The 25,946-nt window shown below is 39.3% G+C and overlaps 1 protein-coding gene across 1 annotated transcript in view; it reads left to right on the forward strand.

Moving 5' to 3' along the window:
- Window positions 1-20,991: 20,991 nt before the first annotated feature.
- The window catches only part of LOC121513112 (myelin basic protein-like), a 79,579-nt gene continuing 74,624 nt past the window's right edge, over window positions 20,992-25,946 (forward strand). Inside the window, exon 1 of the mRNA XM_041792634.1 lies at window positions 20,992-21,236. The gene's annotated coding sequence lies outside the window, so the exon portion shown is untranslated. The remainder of the gene's footprint in view (window positions 21,237-25,946) is intronic.

A 25,946-nucleotide genomic window follows, 5' to 3' on the forward strand; every position in this document is an offset into this window, starting at 1 on the left:
ACCCGTGGCGTTATAGTTAGGGTAAGGGTTAGTGATTTTATTGCAGACGAGATTTTTTTTTTTTTTGTTAGCATACTGTTTACTCAGCATTATTAAACATTTTGCAGGTCAGGTTTTTAACTTTCAACTTTTGGCATCCTAACCCTTACCTTACCCCTTACCCTTGCTCTGAATGGTAGTCCAATCTGATTTTAATTTGAAAGTTTAAGCACGTGTTTCTGTCATGAGATGTACAGCGACTCAGATGGACGGTTTGTGAGAGTGGCCGTCAGTGATGGATAGTCTGCAGCCAGGCTGTCTTTGAAGAAATGGCTTCAGACTCGTATAAAAAGGCCAGACACTGGATGAAAAAGCATCATAAAAAAAGAAGAATGGATAAGAGATGCAACTTGAAAATCCTTGTTTGATGACAGAAGCAGAAGAAAAGTCCTGCCATCAAGTAAACTCAAGCAGCCTACCAGTGTGGGTACAACATCAGCACGGACACAAACAATTAAAGGAAAAATGACTGTTAAATCACAAAGACAGCTCCAATAACAAAGTGGAGGTGAGCAGGTGAGCAGCCAGATTCGGTGGAGCCCCACTCTGACAGCGTGCCATTGGAACACCGTGTTGCAAAGCTGCAGGCACCGGTAAAGATGTAACACAAGCCGGTCTTGGATTAGCTCAGCTGTTAGCTTTCAGTTAGCCACCACACACCGGCTGGTCCCTGATCAGGTCAGCTAACCTGTAAGCTACCATGCCAAGAAACAATGGGAATAACTGTAATGACGATATGATCTCTCTAACTCAGGTTCAGGAGTTGCTCAAACAACAGCAAGTACATTTTAAGGAACTACTAATGCTACAGGAACAAAGTTATAAAAAATTTACACAAATGATTCTGACTACCAGTAATCACAGAGTGGATGAGCTCATGAGAGAGGTGCAGGGCATGAGAACAAGTCTCCAGTTCACTCAGAAGGAGGTTGATGAGCTGCCAAGCACTCAACTTTATGCAATGCAAACACAAATGACATTTGTAAAATGGCAGAATCGCTCCTGGCGCTTGATACTAAAGCCAGCTACCTGGAAGGACAATGCAGGAGAAACAGCGTAGTGGTGGATGCCATTCCTGAATCACCACACGAGAAATGGAGTGACTCTGAGGAAAAAGTAAAGCAAATGATTCAAGAAAAATTAAAACTTGAAAACAGCAAAGGTAATATTGAAAGAGCACATAGAGTTGGGAAACCTAAGATTGGGAATTCCTCTAGGCCTAGACCCATCATGGTCAGATTTCTTCAGTTTAGGGCAAAGAAACAGTACTGGAGAGGGCAAAATACCTCAAAGGCATGAAAATTTATCTAAATGAGGACTTTCCTGATGCTGTGCGTCAGAAAAGGAGGGAACTCTTGCCTGCACTGAGAGCAGCCAGGGAGAGGGGTGTGATTGCCTATCACATTTAAGCCACCTCAAGACAAGAGCACCGCCACCATGAGAGCTGAATAATTAACAAGAAACATTTTACATTGCGTCAACTAGTGTTCCACTTTAAAAAACAGCTAAAAGATGAGAAAATAGGAACGTTTAAACTATGACACTTGGCAAAGTTACTTCGAAAAGGACTGAGACTTGCACATGTTAATGTTTGCAGTCTAGGAAATAGACTTGTAGATGTATCAGATTTATTGATTGCAAATAACATTCATATTCTGGCAGTCACAGAGACTCATCTTGATTACACATTCTCAGATGTAGCGACATAAATACAGGGATATAATGTATACAGGAAAGACAAAAACCCCTTTGGAGTAGGGGTGGCTATTTACATCCAGGATCATATTGCTGTAAAAATGAGACAAGACCTTATGCCTGCTAGTTTAGAGGCTTTGTGATTGCAAGTGCATTTACCGTATGTTAAACCATTGTTAGTTGGGTGCTGTTACAGGCCACCATGTGCAAATAGCATGTATCTGGATGAATTGTGTGATGTGATTGAAAATGTTTGTGACCCTGGGAATGAGATTTATCTTATGAGAGATTTTCATATAAATTGTAGTCTCAGGATTGTTCACTAAAGGCTAGGCTTTTTAGTGTAACTAATGCATGTTATTTGACTCAAGTCATAAATCAACCAACACGAGTTCATATCAACAATCTTGGTAAAAGAACAGCCACTTGTATTGACCACATCTTTACAAATGCTGTGGAGATGTGCTGTAAAGGGATTGCTGGTTGATTTCCTGTTTTTTTTCCTGTTGGTTCAAATACCAACTCAGGACAGCGTACTGTCATGTTTAGAGGTATGACAATATGGAATAGTCCTCCATCTGACACCACAAGGTTAACTAGTAAACGTGTTTAAAAAGATGTTAAACCAATATCCAATGACCCAGACTCCACTGAAATAGGCTTAATTGGATTCCAAATGTTTGATTACAATTTCAGAATCTTTTTGGTTACCTTTTGTGTGACATTGTCATTGTGAAGTTACTGTATTCATCGTTGTAAGAACAAACAGAACACTAAGACTACATCATGACAACGTTCAGTGCATGCCATTGTCAGATTACCTTTTGATTGCTGGTAGATTTATCTTGGCCTCATTGGTGTCTATTGTAATTGCACTTGTATTGTGATCGTTATTCTTGTTTTAATTATGATTTTAACATCTTGTATATTTTTCCTGTTTGGACTTTAATCTTTGTCATCTACATAAATATTTAGCGTCTTTCTTTCTGGATCTCAGGAAGAGTAGTTGTTACTTAGGTAGTGGCAAATGGGGATCCGAATATAATAAAAATAACATCATCCGGGTTTTTTCTTAGACTTTAAAAAGTCCACTATCACCAGCTCTATTCAGACTTAAGAGGACTCATCATATTCCTTTTTTGTAGAAGACATAAATGAGACTATACAGTGTTTTAACAGACTTGGGCAGCCCTTTTAATAGCCTGATATTTCTTTGCACACATGCAAAGATATTTTAAAGATATCTTCCACTAGATGGGGCTATTTAATATTAAAGAGATTTAATTTTTAGCTTTGATTTGAATCTGTTGTTGATAGTTTAATGTGTATTTTAGTGCTTTGGCCCTTCTGATGGATTATGTGCTGCCATCTCTGGCACTCTCTCCCCCTCAGTGTGTTTGCTGGGTCATTATCAGTGGAAATAATGAGAACACTGTACCAGCCAATTTGATTTGGCAAAGCCACTCAGGTTCATCTCTGTGCTCCCAAACACAGACTCGAACATTTGGAGATGCATAATCATGTTGATATCCCTGTACTGACAGGTCCATATAAAGGCGGGCTGCAGTAAATGAAGTTTTCTGCTTGTTTTGCTGCACATCAGGGAAACACTTTGTGTGGGTTTCTTTTAGAAGATAATGCTGTTTTACGAATTACAAGTGCTGCCTCAGTGTCAGTGTCACAGAATCCTAGGCATGCTGCACGGCACATTTACTGTCAGAAAAAGATTAAGCAGGCCAATTTAAGATGCATTTTGGCAGGCATTTTTACCCATTAATGGACATAGTGAAGTTAAAGAAGCAGGAAATAGTTCAAGGGAAAGTGAGGTTTTAATCTTGCCCTTTTCTTGTATCACAATAGCTTGTATTACAATATGTGTGAATGTTTATGTGTATGAGTGATCATATAATTGGCCCTGAACAGACTGAAGGCTAATTTAAGAGTCCTTTCCACCATGGAAGAAACTCTGTATTGCAGAGGAAACTGAATGCTATCATGTACTTCAGATTTTTCAATGAGTGCTGAAGTTCTATAGTAAAAATCCCTTTAGTGGGGTGACTATCATCAGCATCAAATATTCTAAAACTTTGTGGCTCTGAAGTGGTGGGTCTTGACCTATAGGTGAGCCTTGGAGCTATATAAAAATTTACCTTTTTTTCAATTTAAAGTGACTGACCTAATTCAACAGAGGTCCAGCCAGTTCCTGGCATAGTCTCACAGTAGGTGAAATGGGGATCACCTGAACACAGTAAATATGTCTCAAGTGACTGTAGTATAAAGACACATGTGTCTGGAAGATCCACTCACTGGTTAATCAGTATTCCTGGCTACCATTACATCATGAAGACAAAGTAAGAGAGGCCTCCAAGACAGCTGTGGCTACTCTGAAGAAGCTTCAGCAGCTGAGATGGGAGAGACTCTGCATAACAACTGTTCTTCGTCAGTCAGAAAGAGTGGCAAAGAGAAAGCCTCCATGGTCAAGTGAAAGAAAATTCTTCGGTCTGATGAGACCAAAAGGGTGCTTTGTGACCATCAGACAAGACATTATCTAAACACATCACCAAAGACACACCATTCCTACCGTGAAGCACAGTGATGACAGCATCATGCCGTGGGGATGCTTCTTGGTTCAAGTGTTTCTTGTTGAAGGCAGGGTAAATAATGTAGTACAGAAAAACACCAAACAAGTTTTTTCAATTGAGGAAACAAGTGGAGAAGGAAAAAAAAAGATCAAGATCTACAGAAACAAGCCAATATATTACCAAAGGAAATGGATGCATACATGCCCTTAAGTCACCTTTTGTTAAGTCGCCTGTTTCATTCCATCTAAGATCCAAACTGCAACATTTTTCACTGAATATCTAACAGGTTGAAAACGTTCTGAAATTTGGTTTGTTATTTCTCCTTAACGGGGTGAGGCTAGGCTCTGAGGTTAGACCAGTTTAACCCCCCCAAACAGCGCCAGCTCTCAGCCCTACAGGTCCATCCCTGTGGAGATGATGAGACTCTTTCTGTGAATGATTTGTTTTTATTACCATCTCTGGCTGTGGCGCTGCTCTTTGTGAGATGTTATCTAAGCTTTTTCCCTTCTTCTACATGATTAAACCTATAAGGTGAAATCAGGTGATGGTGAATATCCATTGAGTTTCGTGGCTGTCATTAGCCAAATGCACAGAGATAAGGAGCTGTCTATTCAGTGACCTGAAGTGCCCTTTGGGTTAAAGGAGTATCTTTTGAAACCATATTTTTAATAAATTAGAAGATGTCATATTAGTTAAATGTGTCATCTTGCTTTAAATCAAAGGTGCTGAAATGTCTTGCATTGTACGACAATTGCCTCTGTTACACTGGAAATTGTGCACTTTCTGTCACTGCTTTAGTATTCATCAGCTTTTCCTCTACTTGTGTTTGTTTGTTGGAAGGATTTCTGAGTGATGAGAATAGTTTTTTTTTTCTTTTTCCCCCCAAATTAGTTTTGTATCCACAAACCCCAGTGTTTTCTTGAGGAAGCTTTAGTGCCTACAGGACTCTAAAGAGGCTTAGGGGCTTGGGCCTTGTAACCGCAGCCAGGGTCCTCCGCAGGGACTTTTTTGGAATAATCAAACTCAACCTGATTCTGTTTTATTCAGTCTTAGCTCCTTATTTACTATCTAATGCACATCTTAATCAATGTACAATAATTTCAGACATAAGTGTCATGCCCCCTGGTTAAACTTAGTCTCTTTATTCCTTCACGTTTTGTGATTTCCTGTTTTATTTTGCCTTTCATTCGTCCTTGTGTCTTGTTTCAGATTCTGTTTCCTGGCATTCCAGTGTGTGTTTTGGTTTACCTGCCTTCGCTGATTGTCTGAAAGTGAGCATTATTTTGTCTTTTTTGTGTGTTTTCCTTGGTATTCGTCTGAGTTTTATATTTTGATTACCAAGTTTTGCCTGCTGGTTTGTACTGTTTTTCTCTATTTTCTGATTGACCTCCTGTTAATGAATAATTGGACTGATTTAACAGTTTTTAATTATTGCCTGTGCCTCTTTGAGTTTGCTTTTGGGTCTTTTACTCTGACTATCATGACAATAAAACTCTAAGTTGATGCCCATGGGAGCCCCTTTGGGCAAAAGGCCCCAAGCAGTGTGTATTTTCCTAATGGAAAACAGCCTCTGGCTTAACTAGAACAGCGTTTACATCTGTCAGGTCCTAATTATTATGTTAAGTGTTTGTTTTATTATAACTGGGGCATCTGACCTTTATTTGATAGAAAAGCTGCAGAGAGGAGTGAAATGTGGGGAGGAGAGAGAGGGATAGATGTGCATCAATGGGCAGAGTCTGGAAACCTTGGACCAAAAGCAAGTTTGCGATCTTGGCTCCTGAATGTCCGTTGGGGTTCAGATAGAGTACAGCCATTAGAAATGAATAGGAACTGAGGAAAGGTAGCACCTTATAGCTCTAAATGCACGTATTTCCATTGGCTAAAATTGGGACAAGGATTGTTCAAAAACAAGATAGATTGGCATTTTACTGATTTTTGATGGGAAACAAGACACTGTCCAGGGTAAATCGGGACAGATGGTCGCGGTAGTCATAAGGGGTCTTGTACTGATGCTGTGTTCCATTTACCTCAGAACTTGGATGTCTGAGCTGAGGGTGATATCACGAGTTGGTAACTCAGGGAGTTGTTGGAGTTACTCTAAACTTCCAAGTTGGAATTCCCAGTTCAGGGCACATTTGTGATGATGTATCTACCTCAGAGTTTTCCACCATTAGCTAAGAGGCTAGCTGAGCCCCTTTAATACAAGAATTCCTAATTTATTATAAACATGCTCCTAATTGCTGCATTTCCATTACGGGTTTTCCCAAAATAAAAGCGATATTTCTTAAATTTCGACTAAGTACAATTGCGCTTTAAATGTGTTTCCATTGAAGGGAGTTTTGGGCATGAACTTCATAATTCTTGTAAAATCTCGTCTTGTGAGACTCCGCTGCAAGGTAGCTGGACACTCAAAACCTGTTGCCTTTTGGCACAGTTATGATTACATCTACAGCAGTTGCCTTGGTAATTTTGCACAAAAGAAGAAGGCAACTGATGAGTTTTTTCCATTGCATTTTTGTAGAATATTTCTATATTTAAACACTGACAAACCTCCTCATGAGAGCATAAAAACTTTTCAGCGATATTTGAGAGGTTTTTCAAATTTCAAGTGTTGCAACTGAAATGATGTGCCATTCAGGAACAAGCCTATTCTACGAAACAGCTCTCTAATGAGAGCCACAGTAGCTAGCTCCCGTGTGAGAGCTAGTTTTCTTTCATCCATCCTTTGTCGTTATTTAATCCTCATTTCAGAAAACAAACTGGTACCAAATGAGTCTTTAAAAGCATATCAAAGGCCAGCTACACCATGAAGTATCATTGGTTCATTGGGTTGATTTATACTCAGAGCACCATCTTCATGATTGTTCACCTCCCTAATAGTGCGACTATTTTAAGGAACTGATGGATGACTAATGCATGGAAATAGTATGACTGACTGCCGTTGCCAGATGATGTCACACTGCCTAGAGCAAACTGGGTGCAACCTATGTGCAAACTAAAACATGGTGGCCTCCAACTGAGTTTTTAAAATGACATTTTATGAAAATAAAGATATCTAGATAGTGTTTTTGTTCCATATACATGTAAGAGATATGAATATCTATCCATTAAGATGAACTTTTCTTATCATAGGGTTCCTTATATAAAAAGGCCTTTCATGAGCACTGGTGATTTAAGGGATACAAGAAGTGTGCATTTTCATATGTAAAAACCATAGATCTTGTTTCAAAATATAATGACTTATCTTGAAAACCCCAGTATATTGCTCAGTTCAAACTGGAATGACTATATCTTGAGGCCATATGGAGCACAAGGCCCCAGGCCATTGCCTGCTTTGCCCAATGATAAAACTGCCCAAGGGTTCAGCAAATAGAGAGCCTTTTACTACCAAGGTATCCAAAGTTACGTCAGGTCACTGAGTGGCTCAGAAGAAGGCAGTTTTCAGTGTTGATACCAGAACATTTGAGCTATGAAAACAAACTGTAAGAATTTGCTCACTCATTGAGATACTGAAAAAACAGATTGGTTCTTCTACATTAGAATTTTTCAACCATTTGTATAAAGAAAAACAAGCCATGGTTTGAGTCATGTTTGTGATTCTGTTCATTTCAACAAACCAACAAACAGCCTGAGACGGCACACTGTGTACACAGAGCTGGAAGATCTTCAGACTACGTCTAAATGAAGCTTTTAGTTAAGGATGATAAGAACTCCATCTTGCTGCTGTATGCATGAGAACCTTCAATCAGGCTAATTACCTGCAAGACAAATACACAGGAAAGCAGAACACCTGGATTTATTTCCAGCGTGCAATCAAGCAAAACATCAAGTGATACATAAAAACATAAAATCATAAGGATGTGTTCTGCTGCAGGCATGTAATTCACCATCTGTTCATGGCTGCAACTGGTGAAAACAGGCGTCATGGTTTTCTTAGTGAGTTTTATTTTCAATCCATGACAGGATGGAATCATATCTTTTTTGTAGAGGATGTATGAACCCATTCGTATATTTTCATGACATAATAAGCACATGTTTCTCTGCGTATTGAAACATAAAAGCTAAACAGTCCCCTGTGTTACTGTGATAAATGACTCCTGCTGTTACAGGCCTATTACCTCGACTGAGGTCTGACTATTTCCATGACAACCAGTTACTGTATCTATGTTGAAATTGGTTCACAGTCTAAGCTAATGGGTTATTATTACATGGCTGCTGATGTGGAGTCATTTTCTCTGCCTGAGGCAGATCTTCCTCTAGTCTTCCAGAGACCCCAAACCCCCTCCTTTACACCCTGTCACCACCTTTCTCATGCATCAGTGACAAATCCATTCTAGTCACAAAGGTAATCAGGAGCTCTGTTTCTGAATCATTCAGTTCTGATACATGATATCAAGCCATAAGATTTCTCTGGTCATTGCTGCATCATTACACAATCGAATCTAACTCTGATCATCTACACTGAGGCAGTCAGACTGCCATCAGACCTTTGAATGGCCTGGAATGAAAGCAACAATGCACAGACATACAAGGAGCACTGGTTTGCAGTGGTTCATACTGTTGCATACTTAATCAAAATTCAAGACAAATGGATACTGTTGATCATTTAATTGCTATTATTTTAGCATTTAAAGCCATTTATAAACTCTGATCATTTTACTACATTTTTAGTACATCTTTTTTTAAATGGTATTCTAAGGTTTTTCTGATCTTCTAATGTTTTAGAGTTTCCTTTATGTGGAGTTTTTAATGTGCCTAAATGTTGAATTCTTTTCAGTGAAGTGGCCTCAGTATGACTGCAGCTGCTCTGACCTGTCTTTATTGGTTGGATTTTTGTTGGATTTGTTGGATTTGTTGGATCCATCCATCCATCCATCCAGTAGGGGTGGGAGAAAAAATCAACAAAGCATAGTGTCTCGATATTTTCGCTGGTGATAGATCGTCTCGTCCAAGTATCATATTTTTCAAATGAATTGCTAATATGAACTGAAGTCTTAACCTGACATGCCAGATGGATTTGTTTCACACATCCATCTAGGAAAGCCTTAATAGGAAACATTTGGAAAGGGCGGAGGATTTGAAAAAAACTTGCAGTGTGATTGGATGAACGTTCTGTCTGTCACATCAGAGCAACAAAACATGTGACGTAGCCGCTATTGCTGTGACAGTACTTTTTACGCCTGAAAGTACTGCCCCTTGTCGCTGATTGGTCCTGTCACTTTCTAACCAGGCCCAAACGGTTCAGATGGGAGCTTTGCAAGATGGACTCACCAGTGAAAAACAAGGAAAGGGGCATATGCACCTGCTTTGCAAGGTTACTGAAGTCTACGATAATGGAAAAAAATAAAACCAATAGTTTGGACAATTGTTTGTCCAGTGAGGTCGGCAGAGGTGATGGTCATACAGCAGTAGAAAGTTAGTACAACAAACATGGCAGCACCAGGGGAAGGATATTAGGAATGCAAGCAGGGCCCGAATGAGATGGGCATGACACATGAGGTTTGCAAGAAGTGCTATATGAAAATAAAATACTGCAGAAATACCACAAACATAAGGACAAGGCTAATGCTAAACAGGCTAAACAGATGAAAAAATTGTATATATATTACAATATGTTACAATATATCGCAATATATGGTATTACAAAGCTCACTGTATTGCAAAATGTTTAAAATCGCAATAATATTGAATTGTGACCGAAGTATCTTGATAATAACGTATCATGGGGCCACTAGTGATGCCCACCCCTAACATCCATACACTATAGATAAAAGCGTTTGGCTGTCTGACCATTACACCATCAGGGTCTGTAATGACATTGTGTTCAAATACATGTACTTTGATATGAGGTTAGCACACTTTTGCAGCCATATCAGCCTTCACTCTTCTTTGTCTGTCCGTCAGTCTGTCAGTCCATCCATCCATCCAGCCATCTATCTATCCTTTGATTGATCCATCCATCACTAGATCTGTCCATCTGCCATCCATCCATCCATCCATCCATCCAGCCATCCAGCCATCCATACATACATCACTGGATCCATCCATCCATCCACCCATCCATCCATTGATTCATTCATTCACCCATCCATCCATCCATCCATCTGTCTGTCTGTTTGTCCATCTGCCTGTCTGTCCGTCAGTCCAGCCATCCATCCATTCATCTATCCTTTGACTGATCCACCCATCACTGGATCTGTCCATTTGCCATCTATCTTTTCATCCATCCATCTATCCATCACTGGATCCATCCACCCATCCATCCATCCATCCATCCATCCATCCCTGGATCCATCCATCCAACCATCCATCCATCACTGGATCCATCCATCCATCCATCCTGACACCTGGCTGCTTGTCATATCTATTGTAACTGTCACGGTAAAAAAAAAAAAATTCCAACCAACAAAGTAATGAGCATTTTGGTAATATCAAACCTTATCAGAAATGACACAGCCTACTGAAGTTTTGATTTCAGTGGATGGAAGATAATATATTTAACATGTAGAAAATGATGGTTTTATTTATTCCTGTCTCAAATGGAAATCATGAATTTCTCCTCATGCCTATTTACGTTCTAATTTCAACAAAGGCCTTTATAGGCACAGCCCCCCCCCCCCGTCCTCCTATTTTAAAGGGCAGCTGTCTGCTGAGTCTTAATTAAAGCAACTGAACCTTACACTCTATCAAAGCCAGTTGAGTAAACAAACTAAAAATCAATAAACTAATTATATGACAACAAAGCAGCACAATATTGAAATGACTTTGAAGGTTTGGAAATGTCCTAATATAAACCTGTCTGTGTGCCTCACACAAAACATCTGTGACAGTGGGCAGCCAGACTGAGCAAAGCTTCAAACAGAATCACAAAAATAGAAAGTAAAATGCAATGGGCTACAAAATGGTACAGCAGTCATGAACATAATAAAGAAAATAGGACAACTCCCCCATTAATAGCACTAGCTTCATTACTTTTGACAATGCCGTAAAATAGGAATGAATCAACAAGCCTCCCATATTGGATAAATTATGCAGGAACTTTTGATGGTAGCTGAGAAAAAAATTAGTCCCTGGAGATGAAAAACTGACCTTTAAATTACACACCGATTCAACACCAAGAAAATTAAGATAAGACTGACTTCCTCTACATAAAAAATGGACTTCCTGATGCTCAGTAGGAGATGGATTGCTTAGACCTTTTTTATCTGTTCTAGATTATTGTGACATTTACAGGAACAGCTCTGCTCCCACTCTTAAATGCCTGTATTCCATTCATCTATTTATTAGCGCTAGTTTTATTACTGCAGACAGTTTTTCTGCCTGGCCAATAAACTCTTCCACTGTTGAGGTGAAGTGATCAGGTCCACTTAGCGGTATTTCAGATTTGTCAGGGTTAAGATGGAGACAGTTACGAGACATGCAGTCTTTGATAGTGACTAAGCAGTTATAGAGAGAGATCTGATTAACAGTATGCAGTTTTGTGAAAAAATATCTGAATGTCATCTCCTACCAGTGTTATGAGACATCCCAAAACTAATTAAACAGAGCGCCAGCAGTGTGCATGTGAAGAGAGAATTGCAGCGGTCCAAGGACAGAACCCTGGGAACCTCAACACAACAGAGGAAGACACTTGATTATTGAGGCTGTAGCAGAAATGCTAGCCTAGTTATGCAGTCTATTGAGTTAAAAGGCATGATCAGTATCAAAGGTGTTTATTTTTTCCCAATCAAAACCATTTTACAAAAACAAACAAACAAACAACAAACAAACAAACAAAAACTTAAATTCTGTCAAATGCATATTTATTTTTTAATTTTTGTTGTACCTGCAACATCACTGAAAATGAGGGCATGCCCTCAATGATTCCTTTAGATTAAAGACCCCGCAAAGCTATAATAAATCTGCATTTGGGTTTGTTGTATGATAGATCACTGTGTAATGAGCACCCGGGCCAAATTTCAGTCAGATGAACATCTCTGGTTTATAAAATTAAGCTTCAAAATCATGAAAAATGAGCTAGTAAAGTCTGCTCTAGGAGGGTGTGGGTGTGTCTGTTGAATGAGCTGAAGCCACACCCACTCAGGAGAAATACGATCCTCTCAAATTTAAAAAAAAATTCTACAATCTGAATGGAGGAAAGCACTCACGCAATTAGCCTGCCCCTTGACCTTGTGATGAGCTGGGTGTGTTGGGGGCAGGGTTATTCCTCAATCACCAGCCCACATATTTGGCTCACCCACATTAAACCCAGCCAGGAAAGGGGTGAAAAACTTTCTAACAGTCAAAATCCAAAATTCAGTCACATATAGATCTCAGTGTTTTCACGTGTTTACGCAACCATATTCTAACATATCTAGAGTGTTAAGACACAAATTTTGGATTTTACTTTACAGGGTGTTTAAATAAAGATTGAATTAATGAGCTGAAAAATAAAATATTTTCCATTTTTCCCCTCATTATAGAAATGTTTTATAACATTGTCATGTCTGTTGATGTAAATGCTGTCGCCAACTCCTAATGATGTTTGTAGAAATTAAAGGCTTGTCCTTTTTTGTATGGAGGAGATTTCATCATGACTGTTTTGAGGGGCAAGAGGGCACTGGAAAACAAGAGGAAGGGGCTGAAGTCAGAAACAGGACTGAGCCTTTGTGTCCTGTATTGTCAGAAGTTGAACATTAAACAAAAAATAATAATGTGATTATGCTATGGTGTGGTATGATACTGACCTTGCAAAGCAGATGGATACACACGTTTCCTTGTTTTTCACTGGTGAATCCATCTTGTTAAGCTCCCATCTTAGAAAGTGACAGGACCAATCAGCGACGAGGGGCAGTGCTTTCATGCGCAACAGAGTCATGACGTAAACAAGCAGCAGCAAGAGCTGGTGCAGTTATGGAGGAAGAGTTAGTGGATGCTGCTGAAGCGCCAGTTTTATCAGAACTTGACAACATTTCTTAGTTAAAAGAAGAACAAAGCACAGCAGTGAGTTGTCTTCTTTACATAAGCAACAATAGTTGAGTACTTACATGTCTATAGTCGCCGTGGTTCGCATTATTCCTCAGTAGCTGCACACGCGCAGCTCGATAGCGGCTACATCATGTGTTTTGTTGCTTTGATTGGCCCGTAGAGATGTGACAGACAGAACGTTAACCCAATCACACTCCGAGTTTTCTCAAAAGCATCTGCCTTTTCTCAAACATTTCCTGTTGAAGCTTTCCCAGATGGATGTGTGAAACAAATCCATCCGGCGTGTCAGGTTAGTGCGATACGATATGGAACAATATGATTCAGTATGGTATGATACTATATGACTGATACAATATGATATGTTATAATACTTTACACTATAATATGGTAGAGTATTGTACATCATATGTTATAATATGGTTTAGTACAGTATAATATTGTACTAAACCGTATTGTAACATATGATGTATAAAGTATTACACATCATATGTTACAATACGGTTTAGTACAATATAATACTGTACAATACAATACCATACCATATGATATGGTACAGTACGATGTGATACAAACCATACGATATGATAAGGTTGGTACGGTGCAGTGCAACATGATACAATATAATATGAGGTGATAAGTTATGGTACAGTACAGTGCCAGTACATGTGGTGCAATATGGTAACAGTCAAAATGGCTGTTTCTGTCCCAGGTATCAGGGGCGTAGCCAGGGATTTTGGGCGCCCAGAAAGGATATTACACAGTGCCCCCCTTAACCAACTGGCCAAGCATCAAATGTTGCGTTATTTTTACAAATCTCTACGCATTTTAATGCATTTTTTAAAAAATAAATTATCCAGGATAATGCTCTTACTCAGGTGTAAGCAATCCATCTTACAATATATGAGCAGGGTTTGAATCCTTTCTTTCTCATGTCAACAAAAAGACCGTGTGTTAATTAGGCACATTAGGCACATTAGGCATTGCTGGCACCATAAAGTGGTGAAAAGTTTTAACACCTTTCACAGACTTTCTTTCTCTCCCCTCCATGGAGGTAAATATAGGTAACACATCTGAGCACAGTAACCAGATTTACTGCAGTTTAAAGGTTTTGATCATGTTGTTTTATTTTTTTAGTAAATGTCTACACATCTGGATCTGAAGTAAAAGAAAGGAAAAATAAAGTGCAAGTCTTGTTCAATCGTGACTGTATTTTACTGCAGTCCTTTAAAAAAGACTGTATTCCATCAAGAAGAACCACCAACTTAGTCAGATTTGGTTGGTATAAGAATAAAAACATTTATTTTAAAGGAGCTGACCTGAAGTTGGGTCTCAGAGGTCTGCTGTCAGTGTGACTTTACTTCTTCTCTTTAAAACATGACACTTGAGTTTACCGTGTTGCTCTGGTGCTTAGAAAGGATAAAGGACTTTTTTTGCTATGAGATGACTTTGTATTCCCTCATCAGTAAACAGCAGCATAGTAAAGCAGTAACATTTATTCCCTGGATGATCTACACTGTGAAATAACTTTATGTGAATTGCATTAGGTATTGAAATGATATACATTAATAAATGCTTATCTGTTCTGCTCAGATACTACCTCAGGAGTGATAAAGTAAGGAAAAATGAATTTTGAATACCCATGAGGTGACTGAAGTTTACAGAATAAAATAAAAGGACCTTCAAAATAGAAACTTCAGCATGCTGTCCAAATAAAAGTACACTTTGCACAAACTGAACTTATAATACTTCTGTGACACAATGCTAATGTCATCCAGAACCAATGCATATTTTATTTCATTCTAACTGATGAAGCATTCACTTCAGCCCCCAGGGATAATACAATGCATTTCGCATATCCATCAGAGTTCAGGTGGATGCACTTTAATGAGTAGACAACAGAAAAAAGGCAGAATCATCTTAAAAAGATAGTCCTGGATTTTAATATGTTTACTTAAAAGTTTACTTTAAGTGCAGTGCTGTAGAAGTGAAAAGACAAAAGCTAAGCTTTGGCAGGGTTTTTGGCTTGACCTTGATGATTGATTTGAGCTCAACTTTTATACTTTGCACAAACTTGCAGGCATTTTTCACCGCTTTTGTCATGATGAGTCAGGAGGACAGCTCAGGGAGCAGCTGCCGGTACACAAAAAAAAAACAAAAAAAAAAAACTGACTAATAGATTTCCCCGAGAGCAGTACAAATGAAAAGTATTAACTCTGTGAAAACACTGATGCATCATGGCTCTGTGGAAGATCTAAAGACTGAAAACATGCTTAAAGTGTTTTATGTTTCACATTTCCATTAAGAAATCCCCATAGTAACTCTCACTATGCTATGATTTTTGTTGAAAATGTCAAGGTCTCCTACTTGAATCAAAATGTGAAGAGTCGAGATGGAGAGCATGTGAGGCAGACGAGAGAAGGCCATATGGGGGGGACTGTATAAACTTGAGGGTGGCATCGATGCTACTGATCCAAACACATGCATCGATATTAATACATCCCATTTGTGGAAGTTCTTTTAACTGGGCTTTCAGGGGCCCAGAAATCCCTGTGGACAGGCCTTCTGGAGAGTGCAATACAAAAGAGTGCCCATTTTTTTATAATACGCTACGGTGGAGTGAGGGACTTTTCCTTGTAGCTGTGACTGCTTGTAACTGTTACCATGTATTTTTTCCTTTTTACATAAAATTTGTCAAAGTTGGATTACCACTTCTCCTGGAGTCAACAACACTTCAGGTTATAGTAATAAACCTGCAATAAAAAAGGATTCTTGAGGGGAAAAAACCTATGAGGAGAAGTTCCTCCTGGATTTGGCCAGCTTTAGCAGAAGAAAAAAATATCTTCTTAAACTCTCAAGGAGAAATTCAGCTTCTCTTGCCACAAACATATAGGCTGGAATACATGCACATGCACAAACAGGACCCCATGAACATGCACTAACAGAGAGATATTAGTGTGGGGGTGCCCACCAAGCAATGCTTGAGCAGTTTGCTGGGGGTCTTGGCAGTGTCTGTAACTGGCAACTCTACAGCTATAAGACCAATAACCACATCTATTCTGACTGGAACTGTACCAGTGAAGATTTGCTGCTAGATATTCAATATGCAGGGGAAGCAGTGTACTGGGGGGGATGCTATAGCCTACCTTACAGACACGTCTCCCTCTGATAGCTTTACCATTTCTATCCCTGTGGTCAAGAACTGAGGGAAAACATTGTGGAAAGTATTGTTTTTGACACAGACAATCCAGCACACATAAATAAAGCATACAGCTGTGTCTCTGTGCTGCCAGAAAGGGAACAATCACAGCTCCAAACCATGTCCATGAAACTCCGGGTCCACTGCTGAGTAAAACAATTCAGAGCACTTCAGACCAGCAAACCTAAAATCAGTTTCCAGATGTCTGTGTAATTACTGAAAACTGATAGGCAACCTTTTCATCACCCCAAAAATCCTCAATAATGGTTGACAATTTGCCTGGTCTGAGGCTGGACGATGTTGAACTAGTTGTGCTGTGTCACAACAGGCTAAAAGTAGCTTTTGTGGCATCTTAATGATGCACATCTTTTTTGTTGGTACTTTAACTGTAAGACTACCTAATGATGCAATAAGTAGCACTGAAATCTCTACATTAATTTTAAAAATGAATAAATCTATGTTATAAATAAATGCAAAAGCAGCAGAGCTGAGCAGCACATCTCCAAGTGTCATCGAGCCTGCTAACAGAATTGGCTGGGCCCCTGAGAAACTCCAGAGACGGTCCCTCTCCAGTGGGAATTCATTTACAATGTCAGTGTGTTGGACCAGTAGCATCCAGTGTTAAGTTCATTGACTAAAACTATGACTAAAAACATTCTTCCATGACAAAAATTAGACTAAGAATAACAAAAATAGATCTGTGATGACTAAAACTGACAAAAAATGAGTTTCATTTTTGTCAAGATAACTACAACTATACAAATATGTAATGTAGTTTTTATTGGACATTTAAAATCTGTGATATTTCTCCTCTGTGGGTAAATCTGTCAAAAAAAGAATAAATCTGTATGTATTCTGCCTCACAGCTGTAGAAAGCAGGGACCCCAGGTTTAGCAGAGTGCATAAAACACACTACCATGATTTGGTACATGATTTAGGCAAGAAAATAAATGGTTGGACTAAAAGTAAAGACTAAAATGTGAGTGTTTACTGTTTACTGTGTGACTGTTTATAGACTAAAACTAGACTAAAACGTTTTTGAGATTTTGTTGACTAAAACTAGACTAAAACTAAAAAGAGTAGAAATGGCTAAAATGTGACTAAAACTTAAAGATATCTCATCTTAAGACTAAGACTAAAATCAAAAATAGCTGTCAAAATTAACCCTGCTGACAGGCTAACAGTTACTTCATTGTAGAGCTGAAAAGTGTCTGATGTCGAAGATGTTTGATTTAGATTTTTTTCCATTTTCCACACATCTTGCCACTACCATTATCACATTTTTCATGCTTTTTAACCAGTTTTTGCCATTTTTAATCCTTTTCGCCACTTCCAACCATGCTTATGCCACTTTTAAGCAATTTCTGCCAATTTGAACCCATTTTTGACATCCTTCTCTCCCTTTTGCCACTTGTTATCCATTTCTACAACCTTTCTTTTTTACCAGTTTTACAACTTTCAACCCTTTTTGCCATTTTCAACTATGTTTATGCCACTTTAACTCCATTGTTTTCACTTGTAACACATTTTTACCACGCTTTTAGCCACTTTTAACTCACTATCTCTTAATACCCACATTTTCCACTTTTAGCCCATTTTTGCCTCTTTTTCCACCACTCATAAACTATTTTACCATGTTTTTTTTATCAATGTTAACAGCTATTTGTTACTATTTACCAATCTTGTGCATTTTTGCAGTTTTTAACCTCTTTATGGCACTTTTTAAAAAACCTTTAACCCATCTCCACTTTTAGGCTTTTTTGACCCATTTTCGCAACTCCTTTTGCCACAACCAAGTTTTGCCATTTTTGCCACTTTTACCCATTTTGTCACTTGTTGCCTTTTTGTTTTGGTCTTTTTGCAATTAAATTTGCACCAAAGTTGTCTCAGTTTTATCTACTTTTTCCAGGCATCATGAAGTCTGACATTACTTTCCAGATGGTTTAGTTCAATGGGCTTATCCACATTGTTATCATTACTTTAAAAAGGTCATTCTGTTGTAAGAAAAGGGATTTACATTTTGAAAAATTCCATACTGTACAACATTAATAGATTTAATTTTTGTTGGTCTGACCAGAGTGATTATTATTCAGGTAAAATATAAAATATGTTTTGCACATATTAATTTTACAACAGGGGCTGAATAGTTCAGTGGGTTACACCACAGACTCTGGTCAGGGAGATCAAATGTTTGAATCCCAGTCAGTACGGAATCAATATTCAGTTTGGGCCATTGGACAAGGTCCTTAACTCCTGGGCCCCCTATTTGGCAGGGCCCCAGAAAGCTCTCCCCTTTATCTTCTCATATATGTCACCATAAGGGGGATAATAATAACACAGACCACATTTCATGTTTCATACAATTTTACTTTTAGAAATTGCTGTGGGCCAATTAAAAAGTGGATCATGCCAAAATTTGGATGCCATTGGTTTAACATATTTTCTCATTTTGAACAGTGACACTGAAAAACAGCCGGTTCTCTTCAATGTGCCATAAAACATTTCCTACCCTACAGCAGAGGATTTCAGCTTTAATAATATAAATATAAAACAATGATCTTGTAGCTCTCTTTTTTTTTGTTTGAGCTGGTCCTACAGACACATTAATTTTAGACTATATTGGCAAGCAAAAAAAAAAAACCCTTATGAGAGAGATGGCAAAGGGGCCCAGCTGTGCTCTGGACTGTCCCCTCGACCCTGTGGAGGAGGTGGAAGACAGAAGGACGATAGCAAAGCTGACAACAATTCTCACTTCCTGCAGCTCCTTCAGTGACAGCGCGCTTTAACAGCATTGTGTGGCAGAGAGATTACTGCAGATCCTTCCTGCTGTAGTGAGACTCCTCAACCAAGTCTGCAGTCATAAAAAGTACACAAACAGTAACTAATTCACAGAAAATTCCTCTGATATTGATTTGATTTACAATTATATAAAGAAGGGATCAAAATAATATAAAGAAACTGTAATAACATCTATGTGCACAACCACATGTGCAACAACTCCAGCACCTCTCTGCTGTAAACAATTAACATTTCCCCTGGCGTGGGAAACAGATCGATCTTATCTCTTCTCTGAATCATGGCACTGGTGGACTAAGAGGGGGAAATTGCCTTCCTCGGTGCAAAATGTTGGAAATATTGCCTCAGAAGTACCCTCATGTTTGCCACTATGGTAGATAAACACAAGGAGGTGCCCTCTCGAGTGCCCCTTTGAATAGACTAAATGTGACAAAAATTCCTCTTAAGTTTCCTATATTTGGACAAAATTGGGCCTATTGCTTTCTGTAGGGACAAATTTGGCTTTGAGCTCTAGGAAAAAAAAAAAATTGGCATATTGCCTTCTACGTGGACAAAATTTGACAAATTGACCTCTTGAGTGTACCCTATGCAGACTAATAAAAAAATCCCCTCCAAAGTGTCCTCTGTGTGGATAAAATTTTGCATATTATCTTCTCAATGAACAAAATTTGGCTTTGTGCTCTCAAAGTGGACAGAATTTGACAAAGAGCTTTCATTTCGGCTCTCTAAATAGACCAAATATTACAAATGTCTCTCTTAAGTGCCCACTATGTGGACAAAATTTGCCCTTTTGCCTTGGGCAAGTGGACAATAGTGATAAAGTGTCCTCTAGGGCCGTCTTTGAATAGACAGGGTGTCCTCTCATTGAGTGAAACTGCATCTCAGTGGAGAAAATAAAATAAAGTTCCATAAGGTCCATGGTGAAAAAGTCATGTTCACTGACATCCTCCCTTTTGTATCTTTTTGAAATCAGTGAAATGGTTCGTAATTCCTTGTCTTTTCTTTTTTTTACAGAGGTGTAGTAGCCTAGGTATAATCATAAAAAAAAGTTTAATCTGAGCCAGGATTTCTAACAATAAATGCTTGACAATTTTTTGAACAATGGTGCCCCACTGCAAACAGCAGGTGCGCTATTTGTTATTTTTGCCCCTGAGCACCACTGCAGACAGCACTGTTATTGCTCTATGTTTACTCGCTAGTCAATCTTTGCTCCTTGGTGTTATAAACAATGAACATTTCCCCGGTGTGTGAAAAAGACTGATCTAATCTCTTATCTAAATTGAAATTGGTGAACAAATGCAATTTGGACTTGTTGAACAAATCCTTTAAGCCATCTCTGCACAAGTCTGAGTGCGAATTCAGTTTCGTGAACTGTATTTTATTGCTGATAGGTAAGGGGAAGCTTTGCATTATCCAACCCACCTTTTCCCTTGGTCATAGTGCTGTTGAGCAAGGTGTTACATCTACAGCTGTCCGCCTGTAATCTGCAGTGAACGCAGGATAATGAAGTGTTGCTAGAATTGCGTGCAGCTTACTGTGCCAGAATGAGCAAACCCTGTTCGTGTTTGATTCATTTTATGCAAGCCTGGCATAGTATTTCAAAATCACGGCTGTCTTTTTACACTCCCAGCAGAGTTACAAACCCTGCACAGACGTGCACCAACGTGCTTTTTAGCCTACATTTCTTGGCGGACTAAAGCTGCATTCCGCCCCACCCCTTACAAACAACATCATCACTGTACCTAAATCAGGAAGCACCGACACGCTTTTTTTCTCTTTTTCTTTTTTTTTTACGGAGGCACTTTGGTGATTACGGCAACGTCGACCGATAACGGGGGAAAATACGTAATTGTTGATGTTGACGACCACCGTCGACCAACGCCGAAAGAAGACTGACAGTTGGTTACATCCAGTGCAAGGCTCAGCTGTGGATGCATTTGACACAGACTAACAGGAGAAGGGTATGTGCACTGCCAAACTGGTTAAATACACACTGATAAAAACAAGGCGAGAAAGCCTCTGTGGAGACAGTCACGCACATTTGGTGTTACTGTCGCTTTATTGCTGATTTTACACCGCAGGTTACGTGGCGTAATGATAGTAAATATAAGATCCACGTCGACTTGTTTACACTGCGAAACAGCCGTTTCGAAACCTGCAGGGAAATATGCTTGGAATGTCATTTTCTTCTTCGTCCAAATCTTCCTCTCTTTGTGTTAAGAGTATGTAGTAAGTGTTATTTAAAAAAGCATCACTGCCACCAGACAGTGCCACTGCTTTGTCATGTGCTATGACAGCGTCGCCCCCACCACCTCTACTACTACCACCACCACCCTCCTGCTGCTTCCCTCGCTCTCATTGTACCAATCCCGGTTTACAAATGTACCACTTTACTACCTTTATGCTTTGCGTCAATATAAACGACAGTGTTATATTTTCTAAAGCCGTGAAGTCAATGGCTGCTTAGGTTTGTGAAATTCGGCTACTATATTGCATGAAAAACAGGCCTCAATCCAAACCAAAAACTGAATTTTATCATAGCTTATAGCATGTTTAAGTTGTAGTGGAGCGTTGGTAGTGATGAAATCCAGTTTTCAATTGGAAATTTGTTTAATATGCTATTTGGTACTGACCATATGTGTCCAGAATAAAACAGTTCCATAAAAGTTATCATTAGGTTTAAATTTTTATTATATTAACAATGCACAGAAGCTTGCTACCTATAATGCCAATAAATCAAAGGGCTTTGCAAGTTACAATTTCCAGCTCAATCTGTCGGTGTGGCTCTTCAGCAGGGGTGTAAGTAGGGCTGGGTATTTCCCACAGCCTCATGATACAACTGAGGAATTATTAAATGAAAAATAATATTCAACTAAAATAAAAATGGCACTTTCAGGGCCTTTCTCGCTGTTTTTTATACAACATTAATATTCTGGTTTCAGTTTACAATAAACAAGCTTGTATTAAAAGAGTGTTTTTCTCAGCTACATAGTATGGCTTAAGTCTTCACAAACAAAGCATGAAAGTGCTGCTTGTGATCTTTTGATCCCGATTTTCCTGCAATTCAGCCACGAATTTGGAGTCACACGACTCCCTCAGTCAGATCAGGCGTCGTTTCTCGTGCTGTGTACAGGGGCATACGACGGCCGACCACAGCCCCGTCGTACGACCGCATGACCTGCTCCCAACTGATGGTAAGGATTTCTGGCATGTTTGATATTTTGGTCGCACAACTCCTGACACTTCACAGTCAGAGCAGAAACGCGAACAGAATAAACAACTTTATGGGATTGTTTTCTTTTGTTAATGGTCAGACAATCCTAAATTACCACGAAAACAGCTGGAATCACTTTCTGATGCACCCCGCTATGATAAAGTAAGCAAGCAAGCAGGAAATATTCCTATCTGCAGACCTGCAGCTCACAGACAGACACAGACGATGATGATGTTTGTGTGTGGGATAGAGAGAGATAGCGGGAGAGAGAGAGAGAGCGGGAGGGATAAAGGAGTGAGATAGAGAAAATGAATGGAGACACTTCACCCTGAGTGTGCCTCATTTCAAAAAGGAAACTCTGTGGGTTTCTGTCACAGTCCGTCCCGATTTCAGCCGCACAGTGTGAGCACACAAGTCATGCGCAATGGTCGTGCGTCGTAAATGATTCAGTTGCACAGTGTGAAATGACATTCTGTCACGACCGTTGTACAGTCGGCTTGAAACTGCACACTGTCATTCAGTGCTGGATGTGACAGCACATAGTGGTGTGATGTAGCAAGTCTAGCTGTTGTTGCTGACTGCTAATTAGCCTGGTGTTGTCGTGTATTTGCATAGCTTGCATATCACATTGCTTTTGTCCAATTCTTGATTTTCTGGTGTTTAAACAATGCAGCTGAGAACATAGCTTTCTCCACAACATTGTGATTTTGCTTTGTTTTGAAGTGCATCATGATATCCGCTTGCTTTTTGATGATTTGATTGATATCTTTATTCAGAACATTTAAAAGGCAGCTTAAAGTCAGTTTAAAAGGAAGATGACAAGTGAACAGCAATAAAATCAAATAAGAACACAGCAACATCCATTTCAGTTTACATTAGCAAAAATTAGTAGGAAAAAGTTTTAAGTAATTTAATCCTACCCCGTTAATTTCTACTTACTTTTATCAAAACTTCCTAGTTGAATCCAAGGGCTGCCTCAAGTTTACCTTCAATCAATCAATCAACTTTTATTTGTAGAGCCCTCTACAACACATAAAGTGACCAAAGTGCTTTCCAATAAAATCAAAACATATGAGTAGGAATAATAAAACAATATAAAACAATACCTTCAACATCCCAGGCTAGTGCAAATATGTATTTAAAAACTACATAATAATAATATTTACATATTATTCTTGTTCAAACTCATAGTTCTCGCGTAATCTTTTTTGCAACACTTTGCTGCACATCCCTCCAGAAACACATCCAGTGGGTGAGGGCGCACGCTGTTGGTCAGGGCAAACTGCTGCACATCTGGAGCATGGTGCAAACAGAGTATGTGGAATATGAGGTCAGGGTTATTTTATATATTCATAAAAACAGTAGTCATATTGAAATAGGCCTACAAGATACAAACCTGTTGCCTTATGAAATAGCCAAACACATATACAGTTAAGTTCACAATTTCTATTGAAGGTTTAAAGCAAATGGTGGTATTTTCAGCCACTATGGCTTTTCTAGCATTTTCAAAAGGTATATCTTGTATTTCTTTATGTTTTGGTCTATAGAGTGGTCAGCCTTGTTCTCAGGAGTCTAAATCATACAGTATTAAATCTCGAAGAAACTTTTACATCACTCTGCATCCTAACTGATCTTTAGCAAGCGCTCCATGGTTCTCCTCTCGATATGAAAACAGTGCACGCTTGTAACAGAAAACTTAAAGGTCCAGTTGGTCTCCCCTGAACAGAGCAGCTGTTCACCACTGCTGTGTGCGTCTGCTGAGAAGAGCCGGTCCACAACAGCAGCGTGTGACACGATTCAGGCTGTCAGATTTACGTGTAGGTTGTTATTTGCATGTAAAAGAGACAACAGAGTGGCTCTCAAAGTGGTGACATGCTCACTCACTGTCGCTGCTACGCACTAGGTCTATAAATAGTCACACGTGAGTGGCTGCTCATGACTGAACTGCACTGATTTATCAAAGCCTGCAGCCCTGAACGTCCAGCGGCCAGGGAGCACTCATTAAGGTAACCTCTGGCTCTGTGTGATACAGAGTCAGTGCTTGACTTCTTCAGCTGTCCTTTTTGATAGACAGAGAACAAAACCGATTGTTTGCGGAGCAGACAGATCTTATCAGTTGCACCATGAAACTTAAATTTTACAGTCACATAGGCTACTGTTAGAGCTTTTTTATTGTTTGATTTTTGATGCAGAGCTACCTTGATGGGAATATCTTTAATGTGTCTGATGGATTTTGTGGAATGAAAAACTTTTAAATTCCAGCTAGTTGTTCCACTTTAACCTTCACATTGTCTGCGTTGAACTTCTGTTTGCCTGTGACTACCTGAGCTGGGAAAACCGCAGGAATGCATTCCTTTGCATTTCACTGGATTTGGCTCAGCTCAGCTGGGAAAATGCCAAGAGGTTTGCTCAGACGTCACGTGTAACGTTTGCATTCCTTATTGTTTATGAACAAGACCAGCTTGTAGCAGCAGGCCTCGAGTGTAGTTGTGTATTATTGGAGCTTTATGTATAGGTAGAAACTGTTTTGCCATCCTGCTAGATAAATTTGTTACTGCACTCTCTTATCTGGGTTTTGCAGGTAGAGTATGAGGTTTGTCAACTTCCGTCCTCACAGACTCACAAACTTCCTCTGTTTTCTTTACTTCCCCTCAAGTCTGCGTCTGTTCTTGGCAGACAGGTTGAGTCACATTACCTGCAGTATGAACGCTCCTTGCTCAACAGCACAACTGTTTTGTGAGCTTTTTTGCAAGGCGTGGTGTTACTGACAGCATATCCTGTTAACCGCAGCGACGTCATACACAGCATGCAATGTCTCATCTTATCGTAGTGATCACAGCAGATGGTACAGTAGAATATTTTGCCTCCAGATCTACGCTGAGAGGATGTAGTTTGGATCATTTGTTAGAATCCACAGGTGGCAGCGGTTTTGTGTTTACATTAAAGAATATCGAGCTAATGCTGCAGCCCCCAGGCTGTATCACCATGACACTCCAGAGACTGACTGATGGTGCCCATGCATGACAAGAAAAACAAATATATGCCTGATTAACGCAGCAATAGCTATGTACAGCATGGCACCCCTGGAGAGTTGATGTTCACTGGAGTCTGATATTCCCTCAGAGCCATATGTGGCCTTTTAGGAGGAAAATCCCACTGCAGTCTGATCAGAAATTAAAAATAAAAATTGGCTGATAAACAGTGTTTTTTTATGCATTCTCAACCTTCTCCAGAGAAGCAATGCCAGAGTGTATGCAGTAAAAGTGTTTTTTTTTTTTTTTGTTTTAGGCTGGGAACACACTGCGAGATTTCAAGCCAGTTATTAACTGATTTATGAGTTGCACAACTAGTTTTGGAATTGGGCTGAAATTGAGACTGATCTTGCATTGTATGTCGTGCAATTTTCATAGGGTACAGCTGCTGATCACGGCCTGATTAGATTCCTCGGATCAGTCAG

The sequence above is a fragment of the Cheilinus undulatus genome, linkage group 8 (genome assembly GCF_018320785.1).
Source record: "Cheilinus undulatus linkage group 8, ASM1832078v1, whole genome shotgun sequence".
Classification (NCBI taxonomy): Eukaryota; Metazoa; Chordata; class Actinopteri; order Labriformes; family Labridae; genus Cheilinus; species Cheilinus undulatus.